Below are 26132 nucleotides of genomic sequence, written 5' to 3'. Positions count from 1 at the left end.
GTCCCTAGAACAGTAGCATCAGTATCACCTGGGAATTTGTTAGAAATGCAGATTCTCAGGCTCCACCCTAAACTTGCTGTATCAGAAATCCTGAGGACAAGGTCAGCAATTTCGGTTTTAGTAAATTCTCCAGGTGACTGGGAACTACCATGTTACACTATGATATTAAAGGACGATCTCAGAGAATAGGATAATTCCCAGATTATTATACTGAGACCTTCGCAATTCAGTCTCTGCCTTGACTGCATCACAAAGAATCCTTAAACAGAAGAGAGTGAGCCACAATGGATGGTTATGGAAGTGAACAACCAAGGCAGGTGGTACTGCCATTTCCTGATAGAACACTTTCCAGTCCCGCGTCTCCTGCCTCTGGGTTTCCATCTTCCTGTGTCTGTTTTCATAATGAGTGTTCATCTAAGCATTCCAAACAAGTTCCTACTGGATAATTATGGATGAGAAATAAACTGGCAACCAGAAAAATAGAAAATCATCCCTAAACAGTGCCTATCGATAAACATCTGGAAATTTTTCTGGGAAGCATAGGTGTGCTGCTTCACAATATAAGACATGAAAGAATGTTCCCAGAAGGGTAGGAGTGGCTGGGTTGAAATTGAAGCAGTAATTTGAGGTGTCACAGTGGACACCTCAAGGTCATGGCATTTTATTTATTGTTGCAATTATAAGAACAATAAAACTGCAACAGGCAGCAGGGTCCATGTGGTTTTGCCAGCCTTCTACGTGATATGGTTCCCCTTCATCAGCACTTCTGATTTCCAGAGGCTCGAATCCACTAAGCAGCCTCAGCAAGCACACACATTAATATATTTGCCCAAGACAGAACAGTTTTCGAGCTGGCAGTTGTTGATAAAGACATGTCACCCCGGTTTTGTTCTTTCCTGGAAGACCTCTGAATAGGGATGGTGAAATTCTTTTTATCACCTCCACATGGGTTGTCTTCTTGGCACAAATGAAGAGATCGCGGGCCTCAATCGTTCCTCAACTCCTAAAACAAAGGAAAGTGGATTCCATTATTCTAAGGGCCCTGGGGATTGGACAGCTTCAGAAGCATTCAAGAAATAAGGAAGCTGCATGTTAAAAGGCCTCAGTGTTGATTAAATAGTAGGAACAAAGCTAGGTGCTCTTGCATTTATCACATGTATTAATTGTACTGCTATCTTTGGCTTGCAGAATAGGATGTTATAAAGAATGCAATGACCATTTTGGCATGTTGAAAATCCCATTATTCATACGGATTAAGAAACAAAAGTGAAGTCACCAAGCACTGGGTTATGCCCATCTAAAGATTTGTTGATGGAATGAAATTCATCTTTTATTCATACTCCAACAACTTCTGAATAATAATTTCTAGTACTGCTCTTGTGTGCATTTCTGGTGGTTCTGAGCTTTAATATGATCCTTTCCATCCTAAGATATACTTTTCTCTTTTTAGTATTTTTATAAAATTTGATAAAAAGAAACCAGCGGAAGTGATCTTGTCTCCTCTTGTTTATAGTGCTTAAATGAAATTTTCTTTGTGTAGTCAGCAAAGGATGGATAATCTCACTACTGCTTATACCTGCAACCTCAGTGCATGCTGTTTACCCCTTGCCCTCTGAGTTCTGAATGACTACCTTCCTTTGAGATGCTCAAAGGCCCCTGATATGGTTTGGCCATGTCCCCACCCAAATCTCATCTTGAATTATAGCTCCCATAATTCTCACATATTGTGGGAGGGACCCAATCGGACATAATTGAATCCTGGAGGTGGTTTCCATCATACTATTCTTGTGGTAGTGTATAAGTCTCATGAGATCTGATGGTTTTATAAGATTAAACCCCTTTTTGCATAGCTCTCAACCTTTTGCCTTCCATCATGGTTGTGAAGCCTCCTCAGCCATGTGGAATTGTGAGTCCATTAAATCTCTTTTTCTTTATAAATTACCCAGTCTTGGGTATGTCTTTATCAGCAGCATTAAAATAGACTAATACAGCCCCAAGCTCCTTTCCACTCATTGTTTTGCACATGTTGATTAATCACCAGGGATAATCTTTCACTTTGCCTGGGAAATCCCACTCATCATTTCATCATTTCTTTCTTATTTCTTTCTTTCTTTCTTTCTTTTTTTTTTTTTTTGAGAGGGAGTCTCCCTCTGTTGCCAGGCTGGGGTGCAGTGACACCATCTCAGCTTATTGCAACTTCCACCTCCCAGGTTCAAACAATTCTCGTGCCTCAGTCTCCCTAATAGCGGGGACTACAGGTGCACACTACCATGCCTGGCTAATTTTTGTATTTTTAATAGAGACAGGGTTTCACCATGTTGGCCAGGCTGGTCTCAAACTCCTGACCTCAAGTGATCTGCCCACCTTGGCCTCCCAAAGTGCTGGGATTACAGGCATGAGCCACTGTGCCAGGCCCCACTTATCCTTCTTCTCACAACTCTTAGAAATCTCATTCTGGAGAGCCTGCCTCTGGCTCCCATGGTAGATCATGACCCCAGTCATATGCTTTCAAAGCATCTTAGAGTTTTGCCTTAGAGTAATTATTTGATTAATGCCTGTCTCCTGACATAGAGGCCATAATTTTTTCATCATTGTATCCCTAGCACTTATTAGAGTGCCAGCCTGGTATATTGTGGGCGATAATAGCTATCAAATTTTTTGAGCAGGGAATAATACGGTTGGATATGTTTTAGAAAAATAACTCTTGTAAGTTTGGAGGTCAAACTGGAGAGGGGAATGATTAATAATAGAGACTTCTTATAGGGAACTATTGCAGTTGTCCAGGAAGGAAAAAGAAAAAACAAACAAGCAAACAAAACTACCTAAACTATCAATTTTTTCATCCATTCACCCATTTGCTGAACATTTATTGAGTGTCTACAATGTGCATGTCAGATACTGTGCTGGGTGCTGAGACAATAAAGGACTCTATTTGGAAAATGAAAAGGAAGGGGTAGATTTTAAAGGGGTCTGGGGTAGAATCAATAGGACCCACTAAATAGTTTGAGATGTAGAAGATGGGCTTCAAAAGGAATCTAAGATTTCTTGCTCAATGACCAAATAGAGGGTGATTCTATTAACCCCTTTTTAGAACTTCAGGAAGAGTAGCAAGTCAGAACAAAAGGTAGAGGGCTCAAGGTGAACATGTGGAGTTTGAGATGCTCATCAGATTTCCAGATGAATCAACTGGTTCAATCACGGTTTTTGAAATGAAGCATCATTGTTCAGTGCAAATCTTCCAGGGGCTTCCAAATGTTAGATACTGAGAAGCAGAGACTGAGAAGAGAGCAACGCACATTGAAGATATAAAAGTTTAGTTTTTAAAACGCTGTCCTTTTGACTTTTACAATGTGCATATTTTGAAAGGAAGTGAGTAAAAACAATTGATTTTTTTGTAAATAAATGGTGAAGAAATACATTTATCAATACTGTAGTTTGAATATAGAGAAAATCAGAATATTTATAAATAGGAATATAAATAATATAGCACTCTTATTGGATAGCAATGGATTAAATGATATTTGCTACTCTACTGCTTTTTTTTGAGCTGATTATAATTATATGAAATATATTTCAGGGCATGCAATTGTAACTGTATGGGCATACATAATATATAATATCTTTATATCACATGAAGTACAAATTATAAATATATATGAATTATATAAAAATATAGTCACTTAAAATACATAATAGAACATTTTATTCTATTTTTTCATCTTTTTTTCTGAGTGCAAAACTCTTGCACTTGTCCATTTCAGGCAATGCTTAAGAATGTATGTAACCAACAAATACAGTGATAAATGTCTTTTGCAGTAAGCTTCAAAATCTCAAGAGATGTAGGGGCAGCATAAAACTCTAACCAGATAAATCCATGGTATATTGTGTGAGCCAAATGCTTTCTCTAAAATGAGAGAGATTCAAATCAATGACAAGAAGGAGCATGTGGGGCTTAAGCTGACAGTAGGAGGACACAGGTGTGCTTCAGCACCACAAATGAACGCAGAATTATCTAAGAACACCTTGCCTTGCCAGCTATTTAATATCACATGAAATGGGCCAAGAATGCAGCGATATTGAAACACACCAATGCCAGTATTGTTTTTTCCGTGTCTATTCCAGCAATTGCATTTGTTTTTTGTTCAATAAGGTGTTATTTCAATACTGAAGTAGAATTCACTAAAATAAGGTTTGAGTGGAGATATTTTCACTGGCTGATTGGTTAAACTAAGGTTTCTTTTTTCCTCTCTACTTATCCATTGTATTGACAGCCATATTTTAACAAGAAAAAATTTTGACTTCACACATTCACTCAGTAAATACTTGAAGGTACTTGAGCCGGGCATGGTGGCTCACGCCTGTAATACCAGGACTTTGGGAGGCTGAGGCAGGCGGATCACGAGGTCAGGAGATCGAGACCATCCTGGCTAACATGGTGAAACCCCGTCTCTACCAAAAATGCAAAAAATTATCTGGGTGTGGTGGCGGGCGCCTGTAGTCCCAGCTACTCGGGAGGCTGAGGCAGGAGAATGGCGTGAACCTGGGAGGCGGAGCTTGCAGTGAGCCGAGATCACACCACTGCATTCCAGCCTGGGTGACAGAGCGAGACTCCGTCTCACCAAAAAAAAAAAAAAAAAAAAAAAAAGAAAACAAAAGAAGGTACTTGATGGACAGTACTCTCTATACTCAGGTAGGGAGATAAAGTGATGACCAAGTTAAAGGTAAAGGGGAATTCCACATGTTGGGCATAGAGAAGAGTAGGTAAATGTATAGGGATGACAGAGAGCATGAGTGCTCCGATGATGACGAATAGCTGAGCATGGCTGGGTTCATGAACTTAAATATTGCTTGTATGTGGGGGAGTAGGATGGTGGGTTCCATAACTGGTCAGGAGCAAACCATGACTGGCCTTCAATGGCAATCTACAGAGTTAAGATTTCCAAATTCTTTAGGATATGTATCCTACAGTGTGCAAGGATTTTTACTAAAGAAATGACATGGCCAGATTTGCCATTTAGAAAGCTGACCCCGGCCATCGTGTGGAGGATAGTTTGGATGGTGAAGCAAGGAATCAGAAGAGAAGGAAGGGTGGCCAAGGGAGAGACTCTTGTAGCAATTCAAATGAGAATACTGAACACTGAACCAAGGACAAGACTGAATGTGGAAGGGAGGGAACCACATAAGACAAATCTCAAACGTGGATGCTGGGGATGAAGGATAAGGGAAAGTCCCAGGTCAGTTGAGTTGATGGAGTGTGTAAGGCTTCTGTAACAAAGTGCACAAACTGAGCAGCTTAAACAATAGGAACACACTGCCTCACAGTGCTAGAGGCTGAAAGTCTAAACTCAAGGTATCGGCAGGGTTCCTTCTTTCTGAGGGCTGTGAGAATAGAGTCCATTCCATCGCTTTCTCCTGACTTCTGGCAGTTTGCTGACAGTTTTTGGTATCCCTTCATTCTAGAAGCATCAACCCAATCTCCTACCTTCATCTTCACTGGGAGTTCTCCCTGTGTGCACATCTGTATCCAAATTTCTCCCTTTCTGAAGATGCCATTCATATTGGACTAGAGGCCCACCTTACTGCATCATGACCTCATCTTAAGTAATTACATCAGTGGTGAGACCCTATTTGCAAATCAGGTCACATTCTGAGGTACTGTGGTTTAGGTCTTCAAGGTAGGGATTTTTAGAGATACAATTCAATCCACAACAGGGTACTACTCATGGAAGCAGGGGATACACAAAGATAAACCAGTGTTTGTGGGAGGAAATTGTTAACACATCATTGGTTATGCTGAGTTTGAGGTACTAAGGGTTCATGCAAATAGCAAATATTTCTGGGACTGTACTTACAATTCTAGAACATAGAAACCAGTGTCTCAAAAAAGAGAGGCTTTGGGTACACTGCCTACTATAATCTTTTTTATTTGTCTTTTTTGAATTTAAAAAGTATTTAAATTGTATTAGCAGAGGAATAGAAATTTAGATATTGCCTGGAAATTTTAAAAATCAAAAGGAAAGGGACAAGTAGAAAAAATAGGAGACTCTCCCCAGATGAATTTAAACAGCTTGGTATTCGTGTGATGAGTTGTGATTAATGAGCAAGCAGCCCAAACGTGGTTAAAAGAGCTGGGTCTTTGAGTTTTCTTTAGAAAATGTTGATTCTATAATATAAGTGACACATCTCCGTATGCCCCAAAGCAGCATCTGGTTTGATATTGAGGTTTTACCTAATAGTTTTCTTCAGAAAACTGGAACATTCGGCCAATTTCTTGATATATTATTTTTAATAGATTTTCTGTTTCTAACGAAAACATTTCTGTGAAAACATTTGTTTTTCGTATGCATAACTCCTTATTGCCCAACATACATAGGACCTTATATATGGTAGATGCTAAATACATCCAGTTGCTGAATGACTGTTATGTGAATGTTTGGGACACAAGCTTTGAAAAGAATCTCAATAGCTCCATAATTCCATGGAGCATGTAGGTGTTCATAGAATGCTCTTCCTTCCCCACTACACCTCATGGGAATGTTATGGTTGCTAAGAAGCACAAATGATGCCACCAAATAAGTCTAACTTGGGTGCCAAGTCTATTCTTCCAGTGGTATGGGCACTACTATTAGGCAGAGGCATCCAGTAACAGTTGGAAAGAAACCCTTGTGATTGTGACCTGTATAATGCAGGCAGGTGACAGCCTTCTCTGTGCCTCTAAATGTGACAGGCATCTTGGGGTTATACAAGAAAAAAAGCATATCAGATAGTGCCTTCTATGGAGATAGTCAAAAGCTAAGATCGTTGGAGTCGGATCGACATCTTCAGATCCCAGCTCAGCCAGCTCTCTGGCTGTGACCCTGAGTGAGTCAGGAGCTTTCTCAAGCTCAACTTCTTCTTTATAATGTGGAAATTGTAATAACATTACCTTTTAGGGTTATCGTGAGCACAGTGATTGTATAGAGATTAAGGCACATAAAGAAGTTCACAATAGTAGATGTGGTTGTCAAAATTATCATCATAACTATACTAGAGATCTGAGGTTCCTATGTACTTCATGGATCTATTAAGAAACCATTCCAGAAAGTTGGACCAGCGGGAGATGACCATAATCACCACCGATATTGCAAATGCAGAGAGGCAAATGTGGGTGCTCCTGTGATCTGGGAGGGGCCTTGGAAGGAAGTAAGGCTTCAGTGGCCTTCAAAGATAGAGTCTTAAAAGAAGATTGAAAGGACAGAATAAAAATGTACTGTCTGAACTCCACTATTTCAAACATTTGACTGCTTTTTGACTTCTCTGAAACCTGTTCCTTAACACAATTTCTGAAGAAGAATTGGTTCTCACAATATTTACTATTTTAAGTTTCATCAAACAGCCAAGTGATTTCTTCAAAAACAGGGATTTTGACCTTTGCCATTCCCTGGCTGGGAACTTAATCATTCTTTGGTGAATAATACCAACTCTATTTGTGGGCCTAGGACTTGAGATTGGAGTTCATGTGGCATCATCCTTGTTCATGTCCTATGCAGCACAACTTGTCAAATCAGAGCAGATGACTCTTCTTTCCGAGTCTATCCCACTGGCAGAGAGTGAGGACCCGGGAAACGAAGAGATCATTTACAGCCCAGTCTTCTGAGTTGCTATCCCTGTCCCACAGCAAACTATGATAAAAATGGCCATGCATAGATTTAACATTTTTTTTAAATCTCTTGAGAACTGACTACAATGTTTACCCTTTTCTGGAGCTTCCTAGAATATTTTACATAAAACTTTTGCTACTAAAATCCTTTGGAGTTTTAGAATGATTATGGGAGGTGTAGCATAGGAGTTTAAGTTTTGGTTTGAGTCCATTAAACCCAGGTTCAAATGTATCAGTAGTATGTCCCTGAGCATGTTACTTAACTTTTCTAAGTGTCAGGTTCCTCATCTGTTCAAGAGGAATGGATAATAAGGTTGTAGTGAATATTAAGGATACAGTTGTATACTGCAAAAGGCTTTTGATACATAATAGAATAGGCCCTCAATAAACTTTAGTTATTGTTATTTTAATGGTGCCACACACAGGTGATCAAGGTTTCAGTGCCACAACCATTGAAAGCATGGAGTCCTAATGCCAGTAATGTCATTTTTAAATTTTCAAGTCATGACAGCAGAATGGTGAGATGTTCTGCTACAGAGAATAGAAACTTTTAGAAATGGTATCCTTCCAAGCAATGAGGTAAACCTCCTCTTAAAAAAAAAAAAATCCTTTTTTCCTCTCTTCAGCGTGGGGCGCCCACAACTTGTGCGCTCTCTTTCTGCTGCTCCCCAGCTCTTGGATACAGCCGACACCATGGGTTTCGGAGACCTGAAAAGCCCCGCTGGCCTCCAGGTGCTCAACGATTACCTGGCGGACAAGAGTTACATCGAGGGGTATGTGCCCTCACAAGCCGATGTGGCAGTATTTGAAGCCGTGTCTGGCCCACCGCCTGCTGACTTGTGTCATGCCCTACGTTGGTATAATCACATCAAGTCTTATGAAAAGGAAAAAGCCAGCCTGCCAAGAGTGAAGAAAGCTTTGGGCAAGTATGGTCCTGCAGATGTGGAAGACACTACAGGAAGTGGAGCTACAGATAGTAAAGATGATGATGATATTGATCTCTTTGGATCTTATGATGAGGAGGAAAGTGAAGAAGCGAAGAGGCTAAGAGAAGAATGTCTTGCACAATATGAATCAAAGAAAGCCAAAAAATCTGCACTTGTTGCCAAGTCTTCCATCTTACTAGATGTGAAACCTTGGGATGATGAGACAGATATGGCAAAATTAGAGGAGTGCGTCAGAAGCATTCAAGCAGACAGCTTAGTCTGGGGCTCATCTAAACTAGTTCCAGTGGGATATGGAATTAAGAAACTTCAAATACAGTGTGTAGTTGAAGATGATAAAGTTGGAACAGATATGCTGGAGGAGCAGATCACTGCTTTTGAGGACTATGTGCAGTCCATGGATGTGGCTGCTTTCAACAAGATCTAAAATCCATCCTGGATCATGGCATTTAAATAAAAGCTTGAAAGATTTAAAAAAAAAAATTCTTAGTCTTCTATTGTTACAATTTCAAGCAGTGGCTTAAAAACAATAAGCACTTGCAAATTATGTGGCTAAACACAGTAGGCACTTTTTGGCATGTGAATCTATGAGACTATAGTTCAGGCCAAATGGCTCTGCTAGCCTCAGCATGTCTGGAAGTCAGCTGGTCGTTGACTGACTGAGGCTAGGTCTGGCCAGGCCAAATAGATTTGTTTCACCTGTCTTTTATCCATTCCCTGGGACAAGCCAGCCTGCCTGGACATGTTCTTCTCATGGTAGAGGTATAAGATAGAGCAAGTCCAATCACCCAAATGATTTGCTAGATTCTGCTTACATCACATCTGCTAGCATCTCATTGGCCAAAGCAAGTCACATGGCTGAGCGCAGCATCAAGGGGCAGGGGAGGTGACTCTCCACACTGGGGGGATGTACCGTAAAGTCCCTGAGGGAAAAGATGCAGATACAGAGTTGGGGAAGAAGAGGGAGCATCATGTGATCTACCTCAGCTTTAGAGTAACTGATAGCCAAGGGGCCATCACCTCATAGCGTCTAGACTCTGGGAAACAGACTTTTGCCCTAATATTGATTCTTTCCCTGAAGTCGTATCATTTCCTTTAGTGCCTGGCTATGGCGTTAATAATAATAGCACAGAAGAAAGGTTCAGTGATTCTCGTATAGCTACAGACTGAGTTTTAAAAAATAACTTGGATGCTTATTTTAAGAATATAGACCCTGACAGTAGCAAGAATTTTTCCCAATTGTTTTGAATATGTTCTTACCTATTGAACAGCTAGGATGAGGAGAGTTGATTAGAATTTTCAGTGCATGTTCTGAATTATGCCATGGAGACTTGTGCAAAACTAATTTGTTTGCAGCAACAGAGAGGCCATTCATGATTAGATTTCCTGGCATGTTACTCACCTGCGAAGAGAGTCAGACTTGTGTCCAAGAATTTCAATGTGAATTTGGTCATGACTACATCCATACAGTGCTGGAGGGTTTGATGAGCTCTGGGTGTCCAAGCATGCTCTCCTAGAACTTAACTGCCTTCTGCATGCATGCCAACCTTTCTAATGTAACTGAGCGCAGAGCAATGTTTTATTTAGTTGCTATTGTCTTTGTATGTTATTTGATTTTATTTAATTATTATTAGGTAAAGAACAGCTGTCTGGAAGTCAACCATGATGGCTGATTTTTAGAGAAAATGTATCTTGCTTTTACCTTCTGACTTCTAGCCCTTCAGTTTCTCGGGGAAATTCTTGAACCCACTGAGCAGTGGTGGGGTCACAGTCTGGGCTTCTGTGCCCTCATTTCCAGGCCACATTCCTCAGAGGGGCCCTGAGTACTTTAGGAGCTGATAGAGTTTGGCTGTCATTTGAAAATGTTTTCCTGCTAAATGTTTTCATTTAGAAGCTAATTTATACTCTGCTTTCAAGAAGGCTGAACTCCATTTCACATCCCTGACATGTAGCACATACTGCAGTGACTGGGATGGAAGTAGACAATTCAATCAAAGGATGTTTTCTCCATGGAGGAAATGAATATTATTTGTTCATCTTGCAATTCAGAATTCTGAGCAAATTATGATGTTTAGCAGAGGCACTGGCAAGACAGAAAGACAAATAAATTGCATGGTGTGAGAACAGTCTTCTTAATGTGAAGGTTTCTTTAAAACAGTGGGTATTGGCTGCAGGCAAAATACTAAGCTGCAAATCACTGGTTTGCAACTTCTTGATCATCGGTTATAATCCCAAGAACATATTTAATTTCCTATTTAGTCCTAATTTCTCTTTGTTCGTTAATGATATTTCTCTCCACTCAAAATAAGCCATCTGTTGGCAGCAGCCCACAGAAAACAGATACTGCACACTCAGAAATCTTGGAGTGAGTCTGTTGCATTGTGAGAATGAAAAACGGGCCTCTTCAGAATCATAGGAGCACCTTTAAAATTCCCAATTTTTCTTTTTGTCTTCTCTTTGGCCGTATGTAGTAGTGGAAATAAACCTTGTTTCACTGTCTTTTCTGAAATGTTTGTGACCAGAGGTTAGTGCTTTGTACTCAACGATTAGAGAGTTTCCAGCTCTGCTTAGACATGCATTTCCCATTTTTTTAACCTTCTATTTAATCAATCCCTAGCTTTGCCATATTTTCTAGAAAAAGTATACCTGGAAGTATTCACCAGAAATCAAGCCTACGGCAAAAGAATGCCTTCCATTTGAAGGTTATGAGATGGAGGGCAGGGTGTAAGACACGCAGCACCATGATGTGGGGAGTGGACAGAATATGACATATTGACAGTATCTCCATCTAGTCTTTGACCACATGTATTTGAACAGAATTCGTAATAGAAAGAAGAAACAGCCGGGCACAATGGCTCATGCCTGTCATCCCAGCACTTTGGAAGGACAAGGCAGGTGGATCACCTGAGGTCAGGAGTTCAAGACCAGCCTGACCAACATGGTGAAACCCTGTCTCTACTAAAAATACAGAATTAGCCAAGCATGGTGGTGCATGCCTGCAACCCTAGCTACTTGGGAGGCTAAGGCAGGAGAATTGCTTGAACCTGGGAAGCGGAGGTAGCAGTGAGCCGAGATCGCGCCATTGCACTCCAGCCTGAGCAACAAGAGTGAAACTCCATCTCAAAAGAGAAGAGACTCTGACCATGAGTTCACATGATAGCTAACACTTGTTGAACTTCTGCAGACACTGTGCTAAATGATTGTACATGGATTTTCTCCTTCATTCCTTTCAACAACCCCAGCAAGTTTCTCATAATACTATTTGCATTGTAAGGATGAGAAAACAGTCTCAGAGCTCCATAGCTATTAAGTGTCAGAATCTTGATGTGACAGCCAGGGCAGCTTGATTTCAAGGTATCTCAATACTGAAGTTAAAATTTGGAATGGGTTAAAAATGAAGTTGTTCTATCCAGCGTGCCTGCAGAAAACCTCCTAAGAATAAAGAAAGTAATTCAGATTCACTTAAAAGAAAGTGTTAGAGATATTGAAATGGACACTCAAAGCACATCAATGCAAAGGTGAGGGACACAGAGGAGCTTTTGATCTTCCCTTTTGTTCCCTCATGTTTTGAAACATGATTCCTTTTGATGCCAGCTCTTTAGAGGTTGCTACACTCAAGCTTTAGATGACTCCTCTATCTCCCAGAGCAATTAAAAGGTAATGTCACTATTTTACCACGTGACGCTTGACATCTGATTCATATATTACTCAGCCCGAAGGCATATTTTTCATACTCACTTGGGTGCATGTCAAGCAGTGAATTGATCTCTTTTAGGATTCAAAAGGAATCCGCTTTTCCAAAGGAGATTCTGGTGAGTGAACAAAATGAATGTCCCTATTACTTCCCATCTACTTTAATTAGCAAGCCGGAGAGCTAACAATTATCGCACCTGTCAGCTCTCTTGACCGCTTGCTGTTGAATCAAAACCAAAGAGAGATCACCTGCCCCAATTTCAAACCCCAGTAGTTGATATAAAAGTCTCCACCACCCAAGGTCTACTTAAAGCCCATTAGTGTGGCCTTCACTATGTTTCAGTTTCAGTTACCTCAAACCAGTATCTCAGATTCTTCCTCCTTCCATCATGGATATTCTGACTCATAAATGTCAGTATGTGGTGGAGGTTGCCTCATCTCACAAATTTCCACTGTCAAAATAGTCTCAGCAGTACTAGACAGATGGAACCAATCCAGGGAGCAAAACAAATGCTACCACAGCTTTTGGCGCACTCCAAATGTAGCGGTACTAGCTGTTCTTATATCATAATATGCCTATCGCCATCATTTTTTCCCCTAACAATCTGTCCATGATGACAAGTTCTATTCCATTTTCTTGATGAAGGATCATGTCTCTAAGCCATATGTTGTAACTGGAAGACTAGCCCAGTTTTTGCCTTTATATTTTTAAATAAGTGGAATAATACCTCTCATATTACCTCCCATTATCTTACTACTTATCTCAGTCTGGTGCTGTATCCTCATCATTTCCCTGACTGAGAAAACTAAGGAATAATGTGTAATGTGATCACAAATTTGTAAGATGGAATAGAGCATTTAGTCGCTCTCCTCTGCCAAATTTTTTGATTCCCATTTTCAGAGGATGATTTGTCTCCTGCTGTGAGCGGACATGATGCTACTGACTCTGTAGCAGGACCGAGCAGCTGGCCAAGACAGATGGATTCCTGTGTTGATCCAGTGAAGTTTCACCTTTGTAAATCTTCCTTGCTTTCTCATGCCTATTAAGCGATCTTCATCTCAGAACCCTCTCTTTGCCCTGGTTTTACCCTCTCTAATAATTGTGTCTCAGTGAACTGTGGTTTTAGTATAAGCACCCTATAAAAGATGTTTGCAACTCCGGTCATAGTTGGGGAGTCACCACATACTATCCTTTGGATTCATCCAAATAACCCTTCTCTCATTGCCATCTATCTATATCCATTACTTATCCATCCCTATCCCCCTCCCTTCCTCCATCCATTCATCCATCCACCATCCATCTGTCCATCTATCTGGTCATTTAATATTTCTTTTGGAAACAGTCTTGGAATTTACCTTTACTTTGTTATCTGATTTTATGAAGTTAATCTAGCCTTTTCTGATTTATCTAGGAAAGGCCTTCTTTTTCAGAGTTCTGATTAAGGGTTTGAAATGCCACAGTTAAAACATAGTGATTTTAAAACATATCATAAATTCTCTAACATGCCTCCCTTTGAGAGGAGGAGTCTGTGTTCCCTCCCCTTGAATCGGGGCCAAACTTAGTGATGTGCTTTTTTAATTTTTTAATTTTTTTTTTTTGAGATGGAATCTCAGTCTGTTACCCCAGGCTGGAATACAGTGGCATGATCTTGGCTCACTGCAACCTCCACCCCAAGGGTTCAAGCGATTCTTCTGCCTCAGCTTCCCGAGTAGCTGGGATTATAGGCATCTGCCACCACCCCTGACTAATGTTTGTATTTTTAGTAGAGATGGGGTTTTAGCATCTTGGCCAGGCTGGTCTTGAACTCCTGACCTCGTGATCCACCCACCTTGGCCTCCCAAAGTGCTGGGATTGCAGGTGTGAGCCACCATGCCCAGCCAGTGATGTGCTTTTTACTAATAGAATTAAACAGAAGTAGGGCTATGAAATTCCAAGCTAGGTCAGTAAAGGCCATACTCTCCTTGGCTCTCATGAGTTACATTCCTTGGGGGAAGCCAGCCACTATGTAAAATGTTATACTACTCTGAGACCACCATGCAGGAGAAGAGATACATAGACTCTTTTCCCAACCGTCCAGTTGAGCTCCCAGCCAATAGTAGCCAGCATCAACTCTCAATCGGGGATGTGAGCCATCTTGGACAACCAGATCAGTCAAGCCTCAAAGGATTTCAGCTCCAGCTGACTTCTTACTTCATCCTCATGAGAAACCCCAGGCAAGAACTGCCCTGCCAAGCCCTTCAGGCTACAACTGGGTCCTGAATCCGTCACCCGCAAAATTGTAAGATAGTAAAATAGTTTTTTTCACTGCTAAGGTTTGGGTTAATTTGTTATGCAGCAATAGTAGCAAAAATAAAAACAACATATGACTAAGTTACTGAGCACTTCAAAGGAAAGCCTATCGTTTTGTTTTTTAGAAATGGGCTAATGCTTCTTCTAGTTTTCACCTGTTTTAAATTATAGCTTGTCTTGGAAGCTTTGCTGCTAGAGATTGAGGTAGAAATGGGTTTAGAAACTATGGCTGTATGTCAATATATTTTCCTTAAAGGATCATATGTTTTATGCCGATATGGGGAGAGTATCTTAGCTGCATGAGTTTGGAGGCCAATAGAAGAAAAATAGAAGATTTTATAGGTCATCCACATCAATCTATGTACTCCTAGTTTAGGTTCTCATATTGTGTCATATACCAAATGTATACATCTCTTAAAGATTGGATACTTTGTGAGGCCTTCTGTTAGTCTTTGGATAACGTATAATTCAATGCAGACAAAGGTTTTATTTTGACCCTTAAGTCTTACCTCCAGGGAGGGAAGAGAAGTCTTGATATTGCTGTCACAATTCTCCAGATTGTCCTAAAAGGAGCTCACTTTTCTTGTCTGCCCCGGTCCCTGTCGTCATGTCCTATAATGGAAGCAGCTTCCTCTTGCATCTTCCTAAATTACTACTTAGCATATTCCCTGACCGTGAACATATTCAGTCAGAGAACATGTTAACTCAAACCAAGTATTGTCTGTGCATTTTCTATCTATGTGCATATCAACTTTTTCTTTCTTTCTTTTTTTTTGCAGAGCTATCTGAACATTAAGCATTAAGTTTGTGACATTGCTGCCTCATTCCAAATGCAACACATATACCCTAAGAAAAAGAATATTTTCTTATATAAGCACAAGAGCAGTATCATACTCAAGAAACTTGGCATTAATATAGTAATATGTCTGACATTCAGTTTATATTCAGATTTCCCCAGTTGACCTAATGATGTTTTCTGGTTTTGTTTTTGTTAATAGAGTATCTTTGGCCGGGCGCGGTGGCTCAAGCCTGTAATCCCAGCACTTTGGGAGGCCGAGATGGGCGGATCACGAGGTCAGGAGATCGAGACCATCCTGGCTAACACGGTGAAACCCCGTCTCTACTAAAAAATACAAAAAACTAGCCGGGCGAAGTGGCGGGCGCCTGTAGTCCCAGCTACTCGGGAGGCTGAGGCAGGAGAATGGCGTAAACCCGGGAGGCGGAGCTTGTAGTGAGCCGAGTTCGTGCCACTGCACTCCAGCCTGGGCGACAGAGCAAAGACTCCGTCTCAAAAAAAAAAAAAAAAAAAAAAAAAGAGTATTTTTATTAATACAGTATCTAATGCATCACATTTACTTGTCAGATCTCATTATCATCCTGTAATCTAGAAAAGTTTCTCCATCTATTTTGGAGTGTTGTTTGGTAAAATTAACATTTTTAAAGAATTCATACCCACTGTGTTATTATTTAAAATAATAAATATTTAAATAGATATTTTAAATAATAAATATTTACTATTCAGATCAGCATGTACCTTATTATTTCTTTCTGATTAAATTCAGATTATAAATTTGGGGTAGGAATATTTATAGATGATATTATTCCTTTCCATTATATCACATGAGGAGATATTTGTTGTCAGTTAGTCCCATTATTTGTAATTAAAAGCTTGACTCCATGACCAGGGTGGTGTCCTCCATATTTTTATTGTATCACTTTTTTATTCCAGAGTTTTTCACTGTAATAGTTTATGAGCAAACAAGAAGTGACACTCTGACACTGTGCAAAAATGCAGTTCCCCAAACAGTTTTCATACTGTGGTTTTCACATCCACTGATGAGTCTCACCTGAGTCAACCATTATATTGACGGCTGCAAATTGATGACCTTCTAATCCTGTTCCCTGCCAGGGTAGCACAACGGACACCGTGCTAAATGATTGTACATAGATTTTCTCCTTTATTCCTCTCAACAACCCCAGCAAGTTTCTCATAATATTATTTGCATTGTAAGGATGAGAAAACAGTCTCAGAGCTCTATAGCTATTAAGAGTCAGAATCTTGACATGACAGCCAGGGCAGCTTGATTTTATGTTATCTCAATACTGAAGTTAAAATTTGGAATGGGTTAAAAATGAAGCTGTTGTGTCCTGCATGCCTGCCGAAAACCTCCTAAGAATAAAGAAAATAATTCTGATTCACTTAAAAGAAAGTGTTAGAGATAATGAAATGTCCTATGTCCCCATTCCATGTGGGTGCAGGGAAGGAGGTAGGCAATGTGAGGCCAGGGAGGGCTATGGAGGTTCAGCTGCTCCATTTATGGGCTTTCAACAGATCCCCCTGTTTTCAGTCCCAAGCCTTGCCCCTTTGTTTAGGGCTACTGGGTATCTCCACTTCAGAATCCTCTATAGAGTTCCCTGGCAACAGTCAACCCATTCTGACTACTTCTCAGCAGGCTCTTCTATTTCAGTTCTTCTTCCTTACTATCTGTTATCTCACATTTCATACTTAAACAAAACAAAACAAAACTCTACATCTCTTGTCTTTTGTCACCTCATTTTTCATTCTCTTTGTGGGCTTTGATGTATTTATTTATCATTATTTTACCGTAACTTTAGTGGACTTTCAGAATGGACTGAAGAGAAAAAACATGTACTAAAACATGTGTGCATGTTTTGTGTGTGTTGGTACTTTTATTCTTAAGTTTTACAGACGCATGCCTTACATTTCTATTCACATAACGTTGTTTCATGTAGCAGAATATTTTCAGGCTGGGTGTAATGGCTCACGCCTGTAATTCCAACATTTTGGGAGGCCAAGGTGCGTGCATCAGGAGTTAGAGACCAGCCTGGACAACATGGCAAAACCCTGTCTCTACAAAAAATAAAAATTTAGCTGGATGTGATGGTGTGTGCCTGTAGTCCCAGCTACTTTGGAGGCTGAGATAGGAGGGTTAGTTGAGCCTGGGGAGGTCAAGGCTGCAGTGAGCCCAACTAGCATCCCTCCACTCCAGCCTGGCAGGCAGAGTGAGACCCTGTCTCAAAAAAGAAAAGAAAATTTTATTTCTGTGTAAACAGATTATTGTTCCTTTTTATTTATGATAATTATATAAGCACTTATTACTTTCATATAAGGAGAAAATCTTCCTCAAATTTTTGTATGCATCTTTTTTTTCTCCAAGGAAATCCATGATTAAGCCTGTTTTATAAAAAGGTATGCTTTGTGAATTAATTAGAGCTAGGGAAGTTGGGTAAGTATATGGAGTGGGAACACGTGTTTTCCTCCCCTCCTCATAGTTTTCTAGAAGTTCTTCTCTTTCTTGGAAGACAGAGGAATTATCACTGCCTTGCCAGAAGTAGCATCTGGGCCTTTGACGTATTCTTCAGGTTGTTTATTGACAGCTTGTAAACGTGGGTAGATGCTCACAGTCTTTCTTTAGTTTTCTTGACCATTCTGAAATCTTTAAATGATCTTTTCCTATCCATGGCCCTTTTAGTCATCACCAAACTAGATCTGGTCCTCAGAGAATCCTCATTTCTTGAAAATCTCTCATTATTCTACAATATTCCAATCTGCTATTAAGTGAATTGCCAACAACATATAATAACACTTTCTCCGGAATTTTTTAGTCTTTGTAATTGTTTTACTTTGAGTTCCCTCAAAAGCAGACCCTGAGACAAAGTCTTGGAATACTAGAAACAAAGTGGTAGGCACTCACGATGTTAGGTTTTGGGGTGTTTTGTTTTTGGTTTTGTTGTTGTTGTTGTTGTTATTAATGCTGTATGCGAAGGCGTGCATGGCAGTTGATAAGGATGCCTGCTCTGTTTTCCTTAGCCCAGCTGAGTTTACCTACAGCCTTCATGGACAGTTCCCAGAAAACACAGAGAGCTTCCATGTCAAATACCTCCATCTCCCACTCCTTTCCTGGAGACTTCTACAGTGTCATGGTGGTTTTACTCAGTTCTGGTGAATAGTAGCCTAGAAGTGACAAAAATGTAATGCCTCCAAGGACATTCCTTAACCAATATGGGAGAGGATTCACTGAATAAATAATCTGGTATCTCAGTCCCTCGCTGGCACAGTTTTAAGAATGTCCTATATGAGTCCTCAGAAAAAATCTGAGCCTCAGTTGCCTACATTGGTTACCCACTCGTTAAAATGCCTCTTATTGGATTTCTCCCTTCTCAGTTGCCTTTCCTATCACCTCCCGTGTTCTTCCTGGGATCATCCCAAATAAACTAACTGAATCCAAGACTTTGTCTCAGGGTCTGCTTTTGAGGGAACTCAAAGTAAAACAATTATAAAGACTAAAAAATTCTGGAGAAAGTATTATTATATGTTGTTGGAAATTTACTCTGCTGGGGAGAGGTCCACAGGAAATTATACTTTTTAGATCTATTAACAGGCAACTGGTAAATTTATGTTATAAATAACATAGTAATTTACTCAACAATTTCTGGAACCCCTACCAGGTGCCAGGCTTTCTGCTAGGGACTGAGAACACAAGAGTCAACAAAATAAACATAGCCCATCCCTCTCCATCATAGAGCTTAGATTCTAATGGTGATATGGACAAATCATATCAATTATAATACAGACTGGGGCATGCTATGCAAGAGGAAGTCCCATTACTGCAGGAATACATGGGGTCAGAAAGAGTGCGCTCACCCCTGTTTCTCAACATCTAGCACAAAACCTGGCACACAATGGGTATTTGTTTGTTTATTTGTTTGAGATAGAGTCTCAGTCTGTCACCCAGGCTGGAGTGCAGTGGTAGTGATAGCTCACTGCAACCTCTGCCTCTGGGGCTCAAGTGATCTCCCACCTCAGCCTCTCAAGTAGCTGGTACTACAGGCACACACCATGATGCCCAGCTAATTTTTGTAATTGTTAGTAGAGTTGGGGTTCCACTATGTTGCCCAGGCCAGTTCTGAACTCCCAAGCTCAAGCGATCCACCTGCCTCAGCCTCCCAAATTGCCAAGATTACAGGCGTGCTGGGCACATTGTGGACGTGCCCAGCCACAATGGGTATTTTGGGTTTTTACTGAGTAAAAGAAGCACATTCAAGAATGAGTTTATATTCAAAGAATTGCAAAAAAGATCAATGTCCTACAGAATAAAGCAGATAGAGGCACGGAAAAGAATCAGGACTTGTAGGCCCTTGAATACTGTTTAGGCCTGGAGACTTGATCCGAAGAGTAGTAGCAGAGAAGAAGCAGAGAAGTTTTAGGCATTAAGACAGATTCAGTTTAGCAGTTCCACATGGCCATTCTGCAGACACTAGGAAGAATGGATCAAAGCCAGCAAAACCGGGATCGGGAAAATAAGGGAGAGGGCTATGTTGTAATTCACATGAGAAATAATGGCAAGAATGGCAATGGAGATGTGGAGGCATGACTGGACTGGAAAGAGATGTAGGAGTTAGAATAGATGAGGCTTAGTACTTACTTGGTATGAGAAGTGGCATAGAGAGAGACAGTGCTAATGTTGCCCACAGTTCTGATCAGCACAGCTAAGTCTGGGGCTATAGGAGGAAGAGTAAATCTAATGGTGAAGGTGAAGAGAGAGGAATTTGCTCCAGGATAACGCTTAAAGAAGGAAGGCAGTTTTGGCAAAGTTGTTTTGTATTACATTTCTCTTTGCCCACAAAGGACTCTTTATTTATCAAAAAGATAAATCCAAAATATGTCACTTGAATATAGCTAGATAATTTATAGCCTTGTAAATCTGAATGGACTTCAACTTAGATAAAAACTTGGTATGTTAACTTTTCCATCATTTAAGTTTCATATTTTTAGCTTTAGAACCTGTACATCATGGTAATCCTATTTATTTGGAAAAAATAAAAAAGAAAAAGAAAAAGAAAACTATATAATATTCATTTTCTTAAACAAAACATGGTTATATAACTTATATGTTTAGGACTATTGTTTGTTGGAATGATTTAATGAAATAGATTAGATTATAGCCCTTTAGGTGCAGTTTATTATTTTTAAATTTCTTCTTTTGAAAATGTGAGGAAGGGTATGAAGGCTAAATGGAGCTGAAGTAGCAAGCTGGGCCATTTAAAGAGGGCATGAGTTTAAATTCTGAGCACTGAATAAAAATGTCCTAAAAGACCTTTGTTTGGAAGGAAATGACTTTAGCTGTTTAGCCTTGGAAGGAATAAACAGCTACATGCATACTAATCTTCTGAACCCTGTGCTACGTTCATAGCCTTATGTTTTATTCATTTCAAACCATACAAATCTTTGAGAGAAACCCCTGCTTATTGCAGCATTGCAAGTAAAATGCAGAAGCTACAAGCTACATTTATATCAGTGGAATTTGAGTTGTTCTTGATTTTATACCTTAGGATATAGCAAATCTCTAAAGACAGAGTGTAAAGGGGTATGAGTGTGTCTGTTAATGGGGGAAGAAGGGAGTGTGTGAAGGGGACCCTAGTGGGCAGGTGAGGAGGGAGTGAGAGATGGCCAGGAGTGGAAGCTTACACAAGAGCCACCTGCAGCCCTGTGGTAGAGAAGCCCTCCTATTCTCTGATGTCTATTTCCAAATCAGAATAATGACCAATTCTAGTCCCTCTTTTGGAATAGAGATATGAAGAGTCATAATGGGATTTGAAAATTGTCCTGCTTGTAGACTATCATTTGAACTCGACATTTTCATTTGAGTGCCTTCTTCTTGCAACTAGTTTACGGTTTTATCAATACAGTTTAATACACTTTTAAAGCCATACATCTAGCATTTTCCAGGAAAATAAAAGAGGCACATACTGTAACTGTTGATCATGGGGAGTGATGGATGGGTTCTGCCCTCTGCTAGTGCAAAACATATCACTGAAAGTCTACAGGAATAGGTAAGGGGTTGATAGTTGGAACAACGAATTTTGAAAGATACTCTGAGCTTATCTCACTTATCTAAAAAATGACACTAGAAATAACCAGCGCATCTCATCGTGAAACCCTATGTCTACTAAAATACAAAAAAATTAGCTGAGCACCTGTAGTCCCAGCTACTCGGGAGGTTGAGGCAGGAGAATTGCTTGAACCTGGGAGGCGGAGGTTGCAGTTAGCCAAGATCACGCCACTGCACTCCAGCCTGGATGACAGAGAGAGATTCAATCTCAAAAAAAAAAAAAAAAAAAAAAAAAAAAGAAAAGATAAGAAAAAGAAAGAACTAAAGAACTATAAATTAACTGGGATTGAAAGTATGTGTGACATTATAGCATGGCATAATCTCCAAATGAAGAACATGTTTATTTGGTTTGGGGATAGCTTACTCAGGATTCATTGCCTGATCTTTATTTCTCGCAGGTCCCAAATGGGACTCTTTGGAACTCATGCATTCCTGACTTATTCAGACCTGCTTCTGAACCATGCTTGGCTCAGTAAAGCAGAGAGGCTTAGAGAAGGAAAATTAAAATGGGTCATATGCATCTGTGTCCTCTTTGAGGCATGTCACAAAAACAGCCATTCTGGGAACACTGTAAACAGTTTTACCCATCTGTCTAGTTTAATCTATTTGGGGATTAAACCTTCTGGCTTCTCAGAGTACAGGGTTGTGTGAGAGGCTCGTTCATTTATGATATGTGTTTCCGGAATGCTGGTTACACCAATATAAATGATGGATTTGGGGCACTGTGTTTACTCAAAGAATCATGGATCTCTTGATTTATACTAAGACATCTGGTTTATTTTTTCCCAAAATCTTTGCTTAAACTGAAGCTGTTTATCCAATGATAAAATAACCTCTGGATATTCATGGTGCCCAATTGTTGGTAACCAGCAATGATATACTACTTTCTAAAATAGTTTTGGTTAAATGGCATGCATTATTTATAGTAATGAAGTTCTTCAATGATAAAAATGTTGGAAGAGACCCATTTGAATTTTAGCTCTTACATGTTACAATGTAGTTCACACTGCCTGTATGCTTAGTATTCATGTTTTAGAAAATAAGAAAAGCATTTGGGAGATATTACCAAAAAGAATCACCGTCTCTGTTTCTGTTTTTGTGTGATTACAGTTTTCTTATTAAGAACAAATGTGGGTATAAATCTGTACTTTGTGGGATTCCTCTCTAGTCAATGGACCCTAACTGTGTTCTGACTTCTCCCTCTCTTGATTGGTGGTCATTTGCTACAGTTAACTTGAATCCAGACTTCAGTGTGAGATTGATGTGTATTAGGAAGAACTCTTGCCCTTAGAGCCAGTTTCCAACTTTATTTACTGTTTGGGGCGTTTTCCATGAATTTCAATTTTACCTATCTAAGACCCATATTAGCTTGACCATTGCAAGTAGGGAGAACTCCAATCAGTCATACAGCCATGGATTAATGAGTCATACAATCATAATTAAAGAGGAATTGGCAGCAACATAAAATTCATATGCAAATAATTTTGCTGATTCATCATTGCAGTAAAATTCACTTCTCTGCATTTCTTCATTCAAAAAGCCATATTCAGTGGGGCACTCCGTTTTAAGTAGGCAAATTTAGAGATTCCTTAAAAAAAAAAAAGAAATGTTTTCCTTAGGAACAATTCTGTTTAGTAAAATTCATCCCAGGCTATAAAATACAGGCTAGGACAACAAGATATGGGTTAGGACCCCTACTTCTTTCTCTTAATTCTTTGATTAGGTAGTTTACAGTTCCTGATTCTACTACTTAGATACAACATGTAGAAGAATATCTATACTTCAGATGCAGAGAGAGAAAAAAATAAAAGGGGTACCTCACTTGGTTTTAAAAACAAGAAGAAACAGCAAACACACACACCGAAGACAAGAAATGTAAGCAAAATCTTTTGGTTTTTCCCCTGACACACAGACTTAGCAAGCTTACCATTGGCCCTTGGGTCATCTCCAAAAGAGAGCTTTAAAAATCTATGGTTGCCTGAGACCCTAGAGGCAAGTCAGACATTCTAGGACATAAGCAAAAGGGCCAATAGAAACTTTAGCCCAAGTTATGGTCAAACATGTTTACTATAGAGAGCACACTGAATTGGTCTCAGATTTTATCTTTCTGAACTCATGATGGAACACAGAGAGTACAGAAGGGGGAATTGGGCTTAATTTGGTGCAGCTGTTAGAGTATCCCCTGGTCTCTGAGCTATTTGTTTGTCTTACTGAGCTCCAGCAGATTACCACTGTCGGGCAACCCGGTACATTTTGCTCCTTTGTTCATCCCCAGCCATGTTGTGGAGGAGTCATCAACTTCCCCCTCATATGAACGACCACTCAGAAAGCACTTTCAACTGGGACAAACTCACATAGTAATAATCTAATGTGTGCCTACTGTATGTTAGGCACTGTAATACGCTCTACTCAAATCTCAATCAATCTCTACCCAATTCTATGTGGTAAGCATAACTAAGATATAACAAGATGACAAGAGTCAGAAATCAGGTAAGACACTCAGGGTTTCTTTACTATGGTGTCAGTGGAAATTCATTAGATCCTGGCACAAAGCAATCAAGCCCATCTTGGGCTGCCCGTGTACTTTGGCCCTAGCCAGACTATGAGCACTTCGCCACTGCGAAAGACCTCAGTGGTCATTCCATTCTGATTATCCTGCTGACTTCTTGCCTACTGTGCTGTCTTCAGGACCACTCTGCCCCAGCTGCCTAACTTTCAGTCTGTGGCCTCAGCCACCCCAGCACCTTCCCTCCTGTACTGAAATCCTCAGGCATTTCTATTAGGTTGGTGAAAAGGTAATAGCATGTTTTGCTATCACTTTCAATGATAAAAAGCACAATTTCTTTTGCACCAACCTAATACTTTGTCCCACACTGGTCTGCAGAAAACAGCCTGTAAAACACTTGCCAAAGGTGCTGGGGTTCCCTCAACCCGTATCTTGGTGAAGGGGCTCGTTTTGGCTACTTTGAAACATGGTTTTATATGTTTCATATGAAACCAGTGTGTTATTATTTTTCCCCCTTTCCCTTATCTTTTAGGGGCCTCACTAGAATCTGAAAAGTTATATTCGTTTGATAACATAACTCTTCATCCCATTGGCTGAGCTCAAGAAGTGTTGGTTAGTAAAGAAAACTTCAGGCAGCCCAGTGAATTCTAATTCTGTGTCTCAAATCCCTTCCTACATTAAAAAGTTGCTGAAGCCCTGATACTATCATTTCTTTGATATGTGTATATATATTTCTTATAAAGAAAGGGTTAGTTTAAGTGACTATCAAAATTAAACATTTTGTTGAATTATTGCAAAGCTATGACTGAACCATTTAGTTATGCTATTAGGTTCACATTTTCCTTTTTGTATAATGCATTAAAGATTCTCAGGCTGACTATCACATGTGGATGAAGGTAAGAGCCTAGAACTATTAGATAACAATAGCAAATAAAATATTAAATAAGTAATAGTCATGATTAAATCAATCTCTGGAGTAGGATCACTAAATGCATCAAACAAATGTTAGTTGAGTAAAATAGAATCATTGTTATTTTTTAGCTTAAATATTGAAATCATAATCTTATTAAAGACCAAAATAGATTTGCGCTTGCTCCATCTCCTCACCCATTTCCCATATTCTTGCCACCCCATAAAATGAGAACTTCTGTCAACTCTTGGAAGAATTGAGGACAAACAGTTGAATTCTCTCCATTGTTCTCTGACTTCTCTCATGGGAAGAGATGACTGGTTGAATGGCAAGAGCCTGACATCCACTGGTCCATGTTCCCTCTGCTGAGTAAAATCAGTGCGCTAAGCATCACTGTGCATGTACAGTCTTGGGCTCACAGTGGTCAATAAGGGGTGAGGCAGATGGAATTTTCTTTTTTTTTTTTTTTTTTTTTTTGAGACGGAGTCTCGCTCTGTCGCCCAGGCTGGAGTGCAGTGGCCAGATCTCAGCTCACTGCAAGCTCCGCCTCCCGGGTTTACGCTATTCTCCTGCCTCAGCCTCCCGAGTAGCTGGAACTACAGGCGCCCGCCACCTCGCCCGGCTAGTTTTTTGTATTTTTTAGTAGATACGGGGTTTCACCGGGTTAGCCAGGATGGTCTCGATCTCCTGACCTCGTGATCCGCCCGTCTCGGCCTCCCAAAGTGCTGGGATTACAGGCTTGAGCCAGCAGATGGAATTTTCTATGAAATTCTCTGCCTGTCTGTCCTGAAAACCCAATTCTCAACAACCTATAGGTCCAAGTTATAAACATGGGGTCAATGGATAGAAAGACTTCTGACCTTGTGGTCAAGCTACATTTTGCAATACAGTCTTCCAAATAAGAAGGCTGATGTTTTCATCTCTGACTCTTGCGTGTATTTTTAATTGATCCATGGTTTGGAAGTTAGAGAGATATGATGGTTTATTGTTCTCAAACTGCAATACTTTTTATTTAGTTCATCAAAATTAAAGACACCACAGCCATAATCCATGTCACTTTCTGCCTCAAATCTCAAGATTTTGACCAAAAAAATATGACTATGGAGGTCTCTTGTAGTTTAAAAAGACAATCATGTTTTCCTATCATTTTATGCCTGTTTGCCTATTTGTGGCTGGCTGAAGAATTGTGAAAGTGACAGACGTTGTGTTGGAGTAAAATTAGGAGACCCAAATTTG

At 40.0% G+C, this 26132-nt stretch overlaps 1 protein-coding gene and 1 pseudogene across 5 annotated transcripts in view; both read left to right on the top strand.

Annotated features, from left to right (window-relative positions):
• MACROD2 (mono-ADP ribosylhydrolase 2) overlaps positions 1 to 26132 on the top strand; it is a 2124972-nt gene that overhangs the window by 1595676 nt on the left and 503164 nt on the right. The window lies entirely within an intron of this gene.
• LOC103214485 (elongation factor 1-beta pseudogene) lies at positions 8255 to 9066 on the top strand (annotated as a pseudogene).

Source organism: Chlorocebus sabaeus, chromosome 2 (genome assembly GCF_047675955.1).
Source record: "Chlorocebus sabaeus isolate Y175 chromosome 2, mChlSab1.0.hap1, whole genome shotgun sequence".
Taxonomy (NCBI): Eukaryota; Metazoa; Chordata; class Mammalia; order Primates; family Cercopithecidae; genus Chlorocebus; species Chlorocebus sabaeus.
Note: the sequence above shows the minus strand (reverse complement) of the source record. Positions and strands in the feature narration are given on the sequence as shown.